This window comes from Schistocerca americana, chromosome 5 (genome assembly GCF_021461395.2).
Source record: "Schistocerca americana isolate TAMUIC-IGC-003095 chromosome 5, iqSchAmer2.1, whole genome shotgun sequence".
NCBI classification, from domain to species: domain Eukaryota; kingdom Metazoa; phylum Arthropoda; class Insecta; order Orthoptera; family Acrididae; genus Schistocerca; species Schistocerca americana.
In genome coordinates, this window is record NC_060123.1 from 182,840,509 (window position 1) to 182,857,911 (window position 17,403).

General features: G+C 42.4%; 1 protein-coding gene across 2 annotated transcripts in view; it reads right to left on the reverse strand.

The window, feature by feature from the left end:
• The window catches only part of LOC124615398 (methyltransferase-like protein 25B), a 95,364-nt gene that overhangs the window by 1,310 nt on the left and 76,651 nt on the right, over positions 1–17,403 (reverse strand). The gene's annotated exons all lie outside the window — the stretch shown is intronic.

Consider the following 17,403-nt stretch of genomic DNA (forward strand, 5'->3'; position numbering starts at 1 on the left):
CTATAATTGTGTGAATCTTTTTGTTGTGCCTATCACGACTCAGCATCTCCGGTATATGGTGAGTAGCAACTTTCCTTCTCTAATATTGTTGCATTCCATCCTGGATTTTCCATTGTTTGATTAATGGGAACAGTTAGGCAGAGATGATGATGATGATGATGATGCTGTAACTACTGATTTAGGAGAGGAACAGCAGTGGCGGGGATTGACAACTATTTAGTCTTGACAACAGACATTACAAGGATTAAAAAATGACATGCTCTGAAAAGATTACAGGAACTGTTTTACATTTACAGCTTCAAATTCTCACAAGATGACCTCCCATTTCCATAAATTCAGCTGTTTACACAAGCTCGAAGTGTGATAAGACTCAAATAGATAACCTTTTGCGGCACTGAAGTGACTCTGGCAAGCTCAACATTTTTCTTCAACCCACTCAAACTCTTAAGTTTAATACAGTTTAAATTGCTGTATGCTATTAAGATTCATCATTGTACCGTAAATGGATGTAAAGCCAATATAGATTAGCATATGAAAAGTGGTTTTTCAAAAACTCAAATGAAGAAAGTAAAGTGATATGGGAATCCAGCCTTACTTTATGAATTTTCATGTTTGTAATGGTTTATTTATTTATACACTTAAAAAAAAAAAGATCTGTCACAAAATGGGTCAGGAATGAGAGAGTAATGTGGTTAAACCAGCATATACAATGAAATAATCTATTTATTACATGACACTGTCAAAACTAACCCTAAATGTTACATGATCTGAGCTTGGCTGTGACTAGTACGAGTTTTGTTAAGTGCAAAGTGGTGCCTGTAAGTTTTTGCTATAAGCTTAGCAAGTTATAACTCAAATCTGTTTGACTGTTTACCAACATTATTAAATTAACTGACAACAGAGAGAGAGAAGATGAAAAGGTGTCTGTGTATGCTTCCTACATTTGGAATTACTGTAAGATAGCAGTTTGCAAAGTACAGAATAGGGGACACCTTACAGGGGTGAGTGAAATTGCAAAATCTTTTCCAGAGAGGAAAATGAAAAGTATCCTTACTTAAGCATGTCTGCTTGTGTCTGTATGTGTGGATGGATATGTGCGTGTGTGCTAGTGTATACCTGTCCTTTTTTCCCCCTAAGGTAAGTCTTTCCGCTCCCGGGATTGGAATGACTCCTTACCCTCTCCCTTAAAACCCACTTCCTTTCGTCTTCCCCTCTCCTTCCCTCTTTCCTGATGAGGCAACAGTTTGTTGCGAAAGCTTAAATTTTGTGTGTATGTTTGTGTTTGTTTGTGTATCTATCGACCTGCCAGCGCTTTTGTTCGGTAAGTCACCCCATCTTTGTTTTTATATATAATTTTTCCCACGTGGAATGTTTCCTTCCATTATATTGATATCAAGTATGTGAAAAGATTTACTGTCCTCCATAAGAAAGCAATGACACAAACAGAAACTGTTACTTGTAGGATATGGTTTCACAGGTACTGCGGACTGATGGAACCGAGGGTAAAATCAATAACCAACAACAACTATTTTGAGCTAATGAGGATGTGCACACAGAGAGTAAAGGTGACTTAGTACATTTAGGCAAAAATGTTCACACCATACATTTTTGTGTGTCTGTTTTAGAAGCAGATTTTACAATGTAGTGTTTCAAGCAACTGAATAAATATAAAGAAAAACATGCAACTAAAGTAAATGGAAATCTGGCCTCTACTTGATGAATAGATTATCTGAAAGATTTATCGATACAAACAAAAATTTGTTTGAGCAAGTTAGTTCTATAAGTAAAATTTGTAAACTGAAGCATTCACAAAAGTTTTCCATCAAAGGAATCAGTATTTCTGAAAAAACATCAAGGATTAATATTATGTGCAATTTTTTAAATAATAAATTCTGATGTTCCTAAGGAGAAACTGATGTAATGTGGAATGAGTTGGTGTTATGCGCAAATCCCAGAATAAATTTCCTGCGACAATCAGCAAGTTTGTTTCAATACCCTATCCTCTGCTGTGCGCTCTCTCTCTCTCTCTCTCTCTCTCTCTCTCTCTCTCTGTGTGTGTGGGGGGGGGGGGGGGGGGGGGGGGTTGCGGTTTATTTTTATGAAGTCTTAAAATAATGAAAAAAAGGGGGGGGGGGGGGGGGGATGAACTTGGAAAAAAGATAAACTCAAAGATGAAAGGCAGAGGACTGGCAGCTGGTATATATTACAAGAAACTGGCAATAGTTGGATTAAATGTATCCCCAACTATTCACAGTGACCCATAATAATGACTTCACGAGGTTTTCATTTTTTATTTATTTTTTATTATACCTCAACTAATTGTGTTTCATTATTTAAGTTTCTATATGATGAGGTCTCTCTCTCTCTCTCTCTCTCTCTCTCTCTCACACACACACACACACATAGATTATCCTGAATATAAAACAATATAAAATTACCCCCACTTCCCTAGCCCTACATGAATTTTTATTCTTAACATATTCTGACTGATCAAATTTATAAACTATGTTATTGATATGAAGTTTTTTAAATTTGCCTAAAAAAGTTAGCACTTTCTGTTGTAAAGAGTCATGGTGTTTTCTTAGATAGATTATGTGATGCTGATACTTACCTGGTTTTTGTCAAAAGCCATGGGAAGATGCTGAGCAAGTGCTGTTTTGCACCGTAATGTAAGCCACGCTCTCTTCATTGTCGTCATGCACTAGCTGGTATTTGCTTTGAATTTCAAGACACATACAGCTGGAAAATTCCTCTATCACCGGCAGCTTCATTTGGATAATTTACCAGGTAACTGGGAAGCCTTAATTGTGTTCATCCTGCACTTACTGAACAATCTGCTACTCCAACCTTTATTTGGTCCCGAGTGTTTCGTGCATAGAACTGGTATCTCTAATTTATTCATCATCTGATGCCACCTACAAACATTCGCTTCTGTGACATCAAATTTTCGTCCTGCAGCACACTTTTTTGTGGCTCCTGCTTCATGAATAACCATTAACTTTAAATTAGTCTCGTATTGTCTGTGTGAACCAACTGCGACCCGCAGTCTCATAGATTTGCATTCATCCTCAAATGGTAGAATTTTACTGTGTTTTAACTGAATTTACGAGGTGAATTCAAGTTCTAAGGCCTCCGATTTTTTTTCTCCGGACTGGAAAGAGATAGAAACATGTGCATTGTTTTAAAATGAGGCTGTGTTCATTGTCAATACGTCCCAGAGATGGCAGCACAGTACGGCAGATGGAATTTTACCGCCAGCAGCGAGAATGAGAACTGTTTTAGATACTTAAAATGGCAATGTTTTCCTTACTTGAACAGCACGCAATCATTCGTTTTCTGAATTTGTGTGGTGTGAAACCAATTGAAATTCATCGACAGCTGAAGGAGACATGTGGTGATGGAGTTATGGATGTGTCGAAAGTGCGTTCGTGGGTGCGACAGTTTAATGAAGGCAGAACATTGTGTGACACCAAACCGAAACAACCTCGGGCTCGCACAAGCTGGTCTGACGACATGATCGAGAAAGTGGAGAGAATTGTTTTGGGGGATCGCCGAATGACTGTTGAACAGATCGCCTCCAGAGTTGGCATTTCTGTGGGTTCTGTGCACAAAATCCTGCATGACGACCTGAAAATGTGAAAAGTGTCACCCAGGTGGGTGCCGCGAATGCTGACGGACGACCACATGGCTGCCCGTGGGGCATGTTGCCAAGCAACGTTGACACGCAACGACAGCATGAATGGGACTTTCTTTTCGTTGGTTGTGACAATGGATGAGATGTGGATGCCATTTTTCAATCCAGAAAAAGCGCCAGTCAGCTCAATGGAAGCACACAGATTCACCGCCACCAAAAAAATTTCGGGTAACTGCCAGTGCTGAAAAAATTATGGTGTCCATGTTCTGAGACAGCGAGGGCGTAATCCTTACCCATTGCATTCCAAAGGGCACTACGGTAACAGGTGCATCCTACAAAAATGTTTTGAAGAACAAATTCCTTCCTGCACTGCAACAAAAACGTCCGGGAAGGGCTGCGCGTGTGCTGTTTCACCAAGACAACGCACCCACACATCGAGCTAACGTTACACAACAGTTTCTTTGTGATAACAACTTTGAAATGATTCCTCACGCTCCCTACTCACCTGACCTGGATCCTAGTGACTTTTGGCTTTTTCCAACAATGAAAGACACTCTCCGTGGCTGCACATTCACCAGCCGTGCTGCTATTGCCTCAGCGATTTTCCAGTGGTCAAAGCAGACTCCTAAAGAAGCCTTCGCCGCTGCCATCGAATCATGGCGTCAGCATTATGAAAAATGTGTACGTCTGCAGGGCGATTACGTCGAGAAGTAACGCCAGTTTCATCGATTTTGGGTGAGTAGTTAATTAGAAAAAAAAGTCGGAGGCCTTAGAACTTGAATGCACCTCGTATTGGCTTTTAGCTTAGACCATACAGTCAGCTCATACATATGTGTGAGTGTTTTCTACTTCAGAAATAGGCCTTTTGGTTGAAAGCTAAAATATATAGCAGTCTTTTCGTTGTGCTTGTCTACAACTCAATGTCTTCTCTATAAGGTGAGTATCAATCTATCCCTTTCATAATACCATTATTCCATCCTGGATTTTCCATTGTTTGTTTCTGCCTAATGGCTTTTCTTCCATCCCTCAACCCAGTGCTGTTTTTATTTGTTGCTATCTTCTAATGCATTAGTTTACTCGGTGTCTCTCCTTTTCTTTCTTCTTCTTTCCTGTGTTTTATCTTTCACCTTCCAAACTGCACACACTCGGATTTACGAACCACACTGCACGAACAATCTTGTCCACTCACAACACATGGCTACGTGACTGTACATATTGTTGGAACAGCATCTCTTCCCAACGATATAATTAATCCTTGACCTCCAAATTTATCACATTTATTCCCTTACTCTTGCATACTTTTTGTGAATTTTCCATACCTTCCTGTGCCACACAAATTTGTTGAACCTATACCTTACCAAAGCCCCTTCCCCCCCTCTCTCGTTAGTTCAGCACAACGTCACCAAATCCATTCATACCTGCTCTCCCCTCTCTTCAAATACATTCACCCACCAATCCGCATCCCACTATTATCGTTTTCTGTTTATTTTTCTATTTGATGTCACTTCGTTTTCACATCATTTTTAGTTAGTTTTTGCTTTCCGCTTCTGGCCCTACTCCCTCATTTGATCTTTTTGTCCCCATACTTCATCCATTTCATTCTTTTTGTAGTTTTTCCACATATTTTTATGTGTTTTTTATCCTTCACTATGGATCCTTGCCCCTTCCATCTGTGCCAATACAGAAAAGTTTCCCAACCCCTCGCCAGAAACCAGTCCACCATACTGTTCCTGCATTGTTGCCTAGCTCATGGAATCATCCCAAATGGCCTGACCATCAGATTACTCATCTCCAACTGCAACCACTCCTCCCACTATGACCTCCATCAGTTCTAATTCCAGCAGTCCATAGCCCTCACCAACCTAGTCCTGCAAAACCATGTAAATCACACTCAATCCTCCTTGCAATACCTCCTCTCCATCTATAAAATTCTCCTGCTCAAAATTCCTGCACCCCTCTTGGATACTGAAACTCTTTTCCTTCTTGGACTTCAGCTGCATGCACTATGCCATCTCAAAAAAACTCTCCAACCTGTTCACCTCGTACTCCTTCCTTGGACTACCATTATCCATTACCTCTGCAAGAATCTCCAAACCTTTTCCCACATCCACTCATAAATGACAAACCTTGCCTCGAAGACTTACTACATTCTCAGAAACTCACTTCCCCCATCATACTGAACTCAGAAACTGAACAAACCCAAAACACAGTCATGAACCTTTCCTCCTAAAGCCTTAGTCCCACAGAAATATCAATCCTTTCCAAAGGTCTTACCTTTTGCCAGGCTCGACTTATTAAAGACCGTCTCTCCTTTTCTTGGTCCGTATAGTGGAAACACTTCATTGCCAAACCTACTAATCAGACTCAACCACAAACCAATAATGAACACTGCCTGATTCTGTTCACTCCTCTATCTACCCATGGCCTGACCCAACTGGCCCCAAATCACCCCGTTACAATACCAGAATTTCTTTACCTCAAATCTTGCCTCACCATCGTTACCCCCCCCCCCCCCCCCCCCCAATCTTTCAACATGGAAACCAACCTCATATCCACAAAAATAACTGCAATTTATCACCTAAAAACTGATCCTGACCTTACAATTCCACCTGCCAACAAAGGCTCCACCACTTTGGTTCTGAACCACATAGATTACCTGGCAGAGAGACTGGGCCAGCTGTCAGATTCATCCACCTACAAACCCTAACACAGAGACTCCGGTCAGAAAACTAACAGGGCCACCAGCCCCTGCTCAAATCCTTAGGCCCAACCTAGAATCTCTCCCATGAGTATATCTCTCTCCTCAGCTCTGGCACTCTTGCCTTCTACATGTTTCCTGAAGCTCATAAACCCAACTACCTAGGATGCCTCATTGTGGCCGGTTACTGTGCCCCCACTGAGAGAGTCTCTGCTCTCGTAGACTAAAGCCTTCAGCCTATTACCCGTAATCTACCCTCCTATATAAAAGACACCAACAATTTCCTTCACTGACTCTCCACAGTTCCTGCTATTTACCACATGATGCCCATTCATCACTATTGAAGCCACCTCCCTCTACACTAAAATCTCCAATGCCCATGGCCTTGCCACTATTGAACACTACCTTCCACAACACCTGCCTGACTCCCAACCCACAACCTTCTCCCGCGTGGTCACCCACATGGCACCATTCTATGCTAAATTACTTATGGGCTATCTAGAGGAACCCTTCCTAACCACCAAGAATCCCAAACCCATCACCTAGTTCAGATTCACTGAAGACATCTCCATGCCTCAATGCCTTCTCCCCCCATCCATTTCATCTGGTCCTCCTCAACCCAACAGGATACCTTCCTCAATGTGGACCTCCAGGCCAAGGATGGCTACATTAGTAATTCCATCCATATTAAACTTACCAACCACCAGCAATACCTCCACTCAACGGCTGCTACCCAATCCATACCAAGGAGTCCCTTCCATACATCCTAGCCACCCATGATCGTTGCAGTCCCTCTCTAAATATACAGAGGATCTAACTGTGGCTTTCACAGACCAGACCTATTACACAAACAGATCTCCTGTGCCTTGTACCTCCAGTCACTTACCATCTCTTATATATCCACCATTTGGGCACAAAGGAGCACTCCCCTTATAGTTCAGTACAACCCAGAACCACAGCAACTGAATCACATTTTACGACAGAGTTTTGACTACCTCTTGTCATGCCCTGAAATGAGGAATAACATACCCACTATCCTTCCCAACCCTCCCACAGTCGTACTCTGCCACCCACCAAATCTACGCAATATTCTTGTCCATGTTTACCTCCCCCTCCTCCCCCCCCCCCCTCCCCCGGCACCAATCCCTAGCCTCATGGCTCATATCCCTGCAACAGACCTAGATGCAAGACTTGGCCCATATATCCTCCCACCACCACCAGTACCTACTCTTGTCTGGTCACAGACATCTCCTATCACATGAAAAGCAAGGCTACCTGTGAAGGCAGTCATTTGTTCTACAAACTAAGCTGTAGCCGATGAGTTGCTTTCCACATGGGCACGACGACTAACACATTGTCAGTCCGCATGACTGGCCCCTGATAAACTGTGGCCAAGAGACAGATGGACCACCCAGTTGCTGAACATGCTGCTCAACACAATGGGCTTCACTTTGGCGACTGCTTTATTGCATGCACCATCTGGATACTTCCTACTAACACCAGTTTTTCTGAATTGTGCAGGTTGGAACTTTCCCTGCAATATAGCCTATATTCCCATAATCTCTATGGCCTCAACTTTCACTAGTTTTTCTGAATTGTGCAGGTTGGAACTCTCCCTGCAATATAGCCTATATTCCCATAATCTCTATGGCCTCAACTTTCACTACTTCTTGCCCTCCATCAACTTAGTCCCTTCCTTGCTCCCACTCCAGCACAATACAGCCTTCCATTTCACCAATGCATCCACTAATCCGTTTTCCTTTCCCCTCGCCAAACCTCCCCGAATGCAGCTGGGAGCTTTACCCTGTCCCCACTACATCCCTTAACACTCCCAAAGGCAGTGCTAAATCTCCCCCAACCCAGTTGGCTTTTCGTTATTACCCCCCACCCCGCCCCCTCCCCACTTCTTCCTTACCCTCACCATTGGACTGCTGCTCCCATCATGCGCCATTACAACTCAGTCCAGCTGCAGCAGCCAGAGACAGTGGTCCTGTGTGTGTGTGTGTGTTTTCTACTTCAGAAGAAGGCCTTTTGGTTGAAAGCTAAAATGTATAGCACTCTTTCTGTTGTACCTGTGTGCAACTCAATGTCTTCTCTATAAGGTGAGTAGCAACTATCCTTTGCATAATGCTGTTGTTATTTCACAGTGACACAAAAATATACAGGTGTTGATAGAAAATTACTGTAAGAATATTTGTTAGTTTTCACACACAAATACCTCATAGACAGAATATATATAGTTACAGATAGACGATTACCACAATCACTGTAAAATAAAATGTTACAGAACACTTTCAGGAAATCCAGTGTTGGCATTAGATGCTGAAAACAGCAGCAACACTGAATCTGTACATTGTGTGGACTCTTACAGGACCGTGTGATGCTAACAAAGCCATCAGCAAGTTGGCAATGGGTGAGCAAGCACCACAAGTTCTTGTAAAAGGACTGTAGTACTTCCATGTAGTGTGGGGCATCCAAAGAAAATGTGAGCTGAGTTCTCATCTTCTCCTCAAGATCAGAAAGGTGTGTCAATGGTGTGCTGCCTGTGAAGATGTTTACAGGAATATCTGTGCTTAAATCTGAATCTGACTACTGGACGGGCGAGGGGTCCAGGCAATGAATTTGTATGAGATAGTGGAATATGGGACCAACAGGTGAAATCCTTGCATTGTATCTTGTTGTTTCCTCCCATTCCCACTGCCAGTCTTCTATCATGCATCTGTGCAGGACACATTGATAATCTGTGGGACTGCAGTCCAGGTGGCAATGCCCTATCACAGCAGGATCTATGGCTAAGCAGTCGACAGCTTCATTGCCAGTGATCTCACAATGTGATTTCACCCAAGCAAAATAAATTAATGGCCTTCTGCATTCATTGATTCCAATACTTCGATAATCCTGTATACAATGAAGTTTTCTGCCAGACAGCACCTAAAAGATGAAGTACTGTTAGAACCGATAAAGAGTGACTGTGTAGGAAATATAAGAGACGTTATCCGCGAGCAGGAACAAATTGCTTCTAGCATTGCAACAAGATCTCCACTCATGGTCATTGCTTCTGCTTGTAAACATAGCCCAGACTCTTGCAAACATAGTATGCATCCCCCATTTCCAAAAGTCACTGATTTTGGAGCTGTCAGTATAGATATATGTTGCCTCCTGATGCTGTCTTAAAAACTGCAACAAAGTTTTAATGTGATGCTGTCTTAAAAATTGCACAAAAATTTTAATGTATATGTTAGCTTCGTGGTCAAAGGTAATGCCAGTTATTATGTTTACCTTAGACATTTTCAATGGGAATGGGATCATAAAAATATTTAGTGTAGGTGCTTTAATGAAATGCTTTAAAATCTCCTGAGTATCTAAATACGCTTGAACTAGGGGAGGAAGAGTTGTAGTGAACCAGAAGCGTCCAGTTAAGCACTGTATGGTTAGGTTTGTGGCAATCAGTTTCAGACTGTTGGATTCATATTGCTTCCTTTTAGGAAGAAATTTGGCACACAGATACCACCTATGTATATAGACTGGAGGTTCACGTGCTTTGACCAAGAGTGCAATGCTAAGCATTGAGCACATAGCTCCCGAACAAGTTCTCAGTGCTATATATTGGCACTTATTAATTCTGTTGAGGTTAACTGTTCAGTTGCAGATTCATACAACCACTCCCATAATCAACAATCAGACATACCATTATATGGTAAAGCATTAGTGCTTTGTCGACGTTCAAGACCAACCCGTCTGGTCATAGCTTTGATTATGTTGACAGCTGTCTCACATTCCTTAGCTACATGTTTTTGTGCGCCTTCAAGGTTAGATTATGGTCAATGAAGTCACAGGTATTTGACTACCATTTTCGAAGCGAAATGGTATGGGCTTAGTGCTATTACCGCAGGCAGATTTGCACCATGCCTTGAAAACAATACTGCATTTGATTCAGCTGTGGATACATCCGGCCAATTTCTTGTGAACAATGTTGGAGCGTAAACACTGCAGTGTCAGCTGTGACTTGCACTCTTCTAGTGATGTACTTTCCATGTAAATACATGTATCATCTGTGTATTCCCAAACTTTCACCTTTTCTGGAAATATCCTATGTAGGTCAATTGTGTAGATGTTGAACAGAAGAGGTGTCAAAATGACTAGCAGCAAATGATCAGCGAGGTAAGATAACAGGTGTTCTGCAAATGCAAGGGGCAAGTGTTGTGCCTTAGTTTTGTGGCTATCCACTGTGAATACATTATCACAGATGCAGCTTAGGGTCAGAAACAAAGCTAATAGATACATGTTTTGGCTGAAACAGAGTTTTATATGTCATTAACCATGTGCATGAGAACATCTTCAATAACTTTCCCCGTGTGAAAATCTGCCCTATTATTATTATGGATAGGTCATGATATTCAGGGCACCACTCTAACTGGAATTGAACCATTCTTTCCACACTCTGTAGGGACATTGTCATAATTAGGTACGATGCCACCAAATCATGATTCTTCCTGGGTTTGAGTGTAGTTATCATTTCGCCTATCTTTTGTGACTCAATGCTGTAATGTTCAGCCCACATTTTATTGTAAATGTGTATTGCAGAAATGATGGCATATTGTAATGGGTTTTATATGGGCTAGGGACTTCTTTTACCCAAGATAAAGCTGTCTGTAGCCCGACCACTGACAATGGCTGTAGAAGAGGGTGACTGTTATCAGGATCTTCATCCTCTGTGCTAGACGTATATTTGAGGAGGGAGGTGTCTGCTTTTGTAATATATGTTATGTAACACAATTCGTAGACAGCGAATTGTAATGACGGGTGCTGAGGGTTCCTTGAAGCTCTTCACCTTCTTCCACACACCTGACATTTTAGCATCCCTCTTATTTTTCAAAAATCTATTGGTTTCCACTTGCATTTTTTGAACGCTGATGTAGTTTTTTTGGTTTCTATGTCATTTCTGCAGTTCTTCCTTATGTTCACATATGGCTCTCTGACATTTGATTTCCCACCACATAGGATTGGCTCTGTTTGTAATGCAATACAGCTTCTGTTGAGGAATTCTGTCTATGGTGGCCTCAGCAATGCACTGTGTTAGTTTGGAATAGTTGGAAACTAGGTCCTTGGATGTGTCTAATTGTGGAAGGCTCACTTTTAATTTGTCAACATATTTATTCCAGTTAGCTTTCCTGATTTCCCATCTCTGTGTAGGGTATATCCGGCTTGGGTCTTCCACTGCGCCAAATAAAGTCAGATCAATTGGCAGGTGATCAGAATCCAAAGGCTCTACTTCTACTTCCAATTGGTTAGTACTGCTACATGAGGTGATGTGAAGTTTAGGTCAATTGCTGATCTTGTCTGTAGCTGTGGGATTATTCTTGAGAGAGACATGTCATTCAGCAGCACTTGGTTTTTGTCTTTTAGGACTGCCACTAATAGTTCACCATTGTGATGGTTGCACTTGCAGCCCCACGATCTGTGATAGGCTTGGAACTCCCCCACCACAAGCAGTGGATGACCAAATTGTTGTAACAGAGACGTAATACTGGAGCCTGATAGTAGCTTGTTAGGCCATAATCTGAGGTTCATGTAGATATTGCATGGTATGTATGTTTTGTTTGCTGAAGTTACGTTTAAGAAAATCATAAGGAATAGTCTATCATCATCGACATGCACACATAAAAGAGAAAGAAAATTTGTTAGCTTTTGGAATAAATCCTTCCTCGAGCTACAGTACAAAACACACACACGCACAATCAAGCACACAAACCCTCCCACACACACACACACACACACACACACACACACACACACATTCAGAATTTTTCTACTATATGTATAAGGAAAGTTTTATTTTAGAAGTTTAGCTACCCCTCCGTATCCATTATTTCTGTCACTTCTAATGACATAGTCAGGGAAATGGAAGTCCTTCATGGACCTGAGCGTTGCTTCGGATAAGTCACAGACGGAAAATTTGTGCGTTTTGGTGTAGTAGGTGAGACATTCTGTGGTGTCACCGCCAGACACCACACTTGCTAGGTGGTAGCCTTTAAATTGGCCGCGGTCCATTAGTATACGTCGGACCCGCGTGTCGCCACTGTCAGTAATTGCAGACCGAGCGCCGCCACACGGCAGGTCGAGAGAGACTTGCTAGCACTCGCCCCAGTTGTACAGCCGACGTTGCTAGCCATGGTTCACTGACAATTACGCTCTCATTTGCCGAGAATATAGTTAGCATAGCCTTCAGCTACGTCAATTACTGCGACCTAGCAAGGCGCCATTTATCTTTTGCTGGTTATCTTATAAAGCCTGTATCATCAAGAGCGATGTTATACAATTATGGATTAAAGTTAAGTATTCCAGAAGCTACGTACTTTTCTTTATAGCATTCATTACGTATCCTGTTTCAGACCTCACGCCAGCCTGCGTGAGTTTAAGAGCGTGCCTTTCGGCTTCCTCTCATTGTGTCTAGGCTGTCTTGTCTAGACACAACACATTCTTTAGTGGATCTAAGTGACATAGCATTCTATTGTAGTGTGCTCTTGATAACAGTAGCCACCATTTAAAGAAACTGAAGAGATCAGATCAATAGTTTCTTTTATACTAGCTGTTTGGGAAAGCAGTTTTTCTTTTGATTACTTCACAGTATAGAAATGAAATGGAGCAAAGAGGCGTTAAGCACCTTAATTCAGGCATACAGCAAGAAAAGGTGCCTATATGACCCGCTGTATCATAATACAGTACACTGGCAATCGTTTCCTTCTAAGTAATATGCGTATAATGTAACATGGTGATTTTCAATTTTGTATCGTAATGCCTTAGCTTATGAAAGTTCGTGTTTGATTTGACTAGATCTCTTGCTTTATTTCAGCATACCAGTAAAGAGAAACTGGCAGTGATGTCAAGAAAGTATATGCAGTTTCACCCAGTGCAACAGACGATGACTGCAAAGCTCTGAGTAGCACATTGCACATTGCATTCCATTTTCCAAATGTAGAAAAATAACACAAAATGCACCTTTAAGTATAGGTCTTTTAAACTGTCACAAATTGCAGTGCATACACACGCAACGACTTTTGAAATGGTGGGCTATGCTATTCTGTGGCTAAAAGCCAGACTCTTAAAAGATTCCCCGGTCACCAGGAAACGTAATGTTACAACCAGCCTGCAACATAACAGGGCATGCACTGATATTTTTTCAGTGATCTAGGTTAGTATGATCACAAAATATGTAAACATATGATTTAATTCTTACTTTCAAGAGATGGCCTCCCTCACGACTGTGTCACACTAATTCCATCTTCTATCATAGACGGCAGCTTCTCAAAACAGGCCATGTCCATCCTCACGATGTTCTGAAATTCTTGCAGACCTTTGGGCCTCAATTCTTTCATAAGCAATATAATACCCCGCCTTCGTTCCTTCTTTCCAGCCAGGGTCAAACTCAACATCATCTGGCTTTTTGTTTTCATTCCCGTTCTGCCCTAATCTGAAGATTTACTGTCACTGCCAAGGCAATAGCTCAAAAAACAAGTGGGTGCTCCACATTGAAAGTGTAAATTTAGATATACATGTAGCTGTGTAACCAAGTGTTGTAATATAAAACCAATTGTTGAGTCTGTAATTCAGAACAGTAGTAACCTACTTAATAAAATAACAATTGTTATTGAGGTTTATTGACCTCAAAAAATTTTCTTTATTTTCTTTCTCTATTCTTAAACACTGAAAACACATTGCAAAAACGTAAAAAGCTTCAACCAACAATATTCATCAACTCTTGTTTCGATTCATTCCTAGACATCATTCTTCTGCCTGCTTCCTGGCCTTTAATCTATCCTCCTCATTTCTCATGAGTATACACTTTGCCAGAAGCCTCTGTTATGTGTTTCACATCTCTCTCTCTATGAACTGTCCATTTCATAGTCATTTTGGAACTCGCATTGGCTCTTGAACAAACTTTCTTATTTCTGATATTCTTAGTTTAGAAGTAAATGGAAGTTCATATACTTTTTCTGACTAGTCTATCAGTTCCAAAAGTGAAGATGCAACTGGATTTCCTGCAATCGTTTTCCTAGGCAGAACAGGTAGGTCTCCGTATGTGTCATGATCTTTATTCCTCAATTCAATTAACTTCTGTACCCACGCTTTCCTTTCTTTTTGGTCTTCCGAGTATAAAAGTATCTGAGGCACCTTGTCAGTAAATGCAAACCATGACAAACCATGGACTGTTCGCAAGACGATATCTGATATTGCCTTTTTCTGGGATTTTAGGACCCTCAATCGATAAAGAATATGAAGGGGTCCTTCCACTCAAGAGACTTTCGATTGAATGTAAACCAGCAGTGACAGTAAATGCCAACACTGAATTCCACAAGCAGTTGTAACACCTTCACTTTTAATGGCTTGTTTTGAAACCCATATGTGACAAATCTTACCTGCAGTCGCTAACCACTGGAGTGACTTTCTGGACCAATTTCTAATAATGCCACATCAGTTAGGACTGCACCTATCCTTATAGCTTGAGTTACCCTGTAACTAAAAGCTTGATCTGCAGAGAGAAATTGACAGTAGTGTTACCCAGTGGAATCAAAGGTTCTGGAGAGGTTATTGTCAGTTGAGGGAATGATTTCAAGTTCTGTTGCACTATCAAGCATGTTGCCAACCTTATCACTCCACTTGTTGTTAGATAAAAATTTCCCATCCAACTGTTACATCAAGTGGCACAAAGACAACTCATTAGTATGAATAGCACAAACCAACCAGATAAGATTACGATTCAGCTTTGTCTCAACCAATGTTAAAACTCGTTGAGTTACCACCAATAGTCTACACACTTTCATCAATGTGTTTCTCTTTCTAAAAAAAAATCGACAGGTTGGTTAGCAATAACTTCAGCAGGTTTCCTTTCTGTTAAGTCTTTCTCTGGAAAAAGGTGGCACAGATACCTTCCACCTGGCTCACTGCAAACAGTGCAATACTCTTCTTGTACAATACTATGAAACTGATGACTTGAGTTATCTGTTTTTAACAGAACTTTAGTGGACTCTTGGCATCCATTTCGTCTTGCCTATCCTGCATCGAACACAGAATTCTTCAAGTGGCTTCGTGACTTTTTCTTGGGCTCTTTTTACTTTATTGTGATCAACCACAGGTCTCCCATGGATGACCATATGCTTGTAATGGCCGACGTCAGCGATCAGGCGACTGGCGCAGTGATACAACATCAAATCCCCATAGTAACCCAACCCTTATGGCTTTTCTCATGGAAACTTACCGAATCCCAGAAAATGTGGTCAACCTTCGACCATAAGCTTTTGGCGATATACGAGGAGGTTCAGTACCTCCAAGATGACATCAGGAGCCGGCTGCTTACTATCTACACAAACCACTGCCCTCTGGCTGACGCTATTAGAAGTCCACCAGCCAATACCTCCCCTCGATGATTCCACAATACACTATTTCACAATATACTATGGTTGTCCGCTATGTTTAGGGAGGAATATTCACATTATACTATGGTTGTCCGCTATGTATAAGGAGCAAACATGGTGGCTGACTACCTCTCACGACTTGCCACACCTCGACTTCGACCAACCAGCAGAGGCACAAGCAACTGACACCGACATCCAAAACCTACTATCTGGACACCATCCAGCCTCAAGCAGTGTACCATCACAGGCACAACCAAATTAGTTGGGTGCAACATATCCCATCGTAGGCATTGACCAGTCATTGCACAAAACTTCTGGAAGACAGTTTTCAACCTCCTCCACAACTTGCCTCACCCTGGAGTAAGCCCGACACAAACTCATAATGGAATGTTTTGTTTGGACTAACATTAAATGGGACTGTGCTGTATGGATGACAGCCTGCATCCAATGCCAACAGCCCAAGACAGGAGATCACGCCCAATCACCCTTCGGGAAATTCCCCATACCGAAGGGCTGTTTCCTACATATCCACATAGACCTAGTGGGCCACTCCCAGATTCAAACGGATGCAAGTATATCTTATTAGCCACAGACAGGACAATGCAATGGGTGGAGGCCACACCCCTGACTGATATCTTGGTCGATACTGTTGCTTGAGCTTTCATGACCCTATGGATTGCACGCTTCAGCTGCCCAGAGTCCCCAACAAATGACTGGCAGTTCGTGTCGGCTCTGTTCTTGGAGCTCTGCCACCTCTGTGGGTGCCACTGGTTCCACACGATGGTCTAACATCCTCAATCCAACGGACTCATGGAACTGTGGCACCACACCCTCAAGACAGTGCTCGTATGCCACGACCAGGAGTGGACTGAGGCCCTCCCCTGGGTGCTGGTTGGCATATGAGCTGCCTACAAAGAAGATCTTGATGCCTCAGTGGCAGATGTGCTCAATGGGGAACTGATCACACTCCCAGCAGAGTTCGTGTCACAAACCACCAACACCGTGGACATCAACCTGCGGACCTAGTAAAATGAGTCAGGGACCACACCCACCACGTCCGCATCCCACTGCCATCCTACCACGCCAAACTGACCATCTTTGTGCAAAAAGATCTCCAATCATGTACACATGTCATGCTCAGAACTAAAGCCACCAAAACCGCCCTCCACCCTGTGTACAGTGGCCCATACAAGGTGTTGAAATGAGGGTGAAACACTTTTAATATCTTGCAAGCTGGAAAAACAACAACAGTGTCACTGAACCGCCTAAAGCCGGTGTGGACTTTAGCGGACACAACCAGTATTTACCCTCCACTGGCCGCAGCTGAAGGTCTCCCAAGCCAATTTACAGTCATCCTAGACCTGTGAGACATTCCCGTAACACAGCAGAATTCACTACTCGTGGTTATGGCCAAATTCGACAACAGTCAGGCTATAGCACGGTCTCGAGGTTATTAGGGCACTCCACATCCCTTCCGCCTATGATCGACACAGCAGGTCTGAAATCCACTCTTTCTCCAGATGGCTACCTGCTCGTATCAGCCCCTGAGCACTTGACACTCAGGACACCACCGTCGATGGACCAACAGCCTCACCAACACCAGACGACGCACCACCAGCCACTAACACCTCGACAGACATCGCCAGGGCCCCATCACC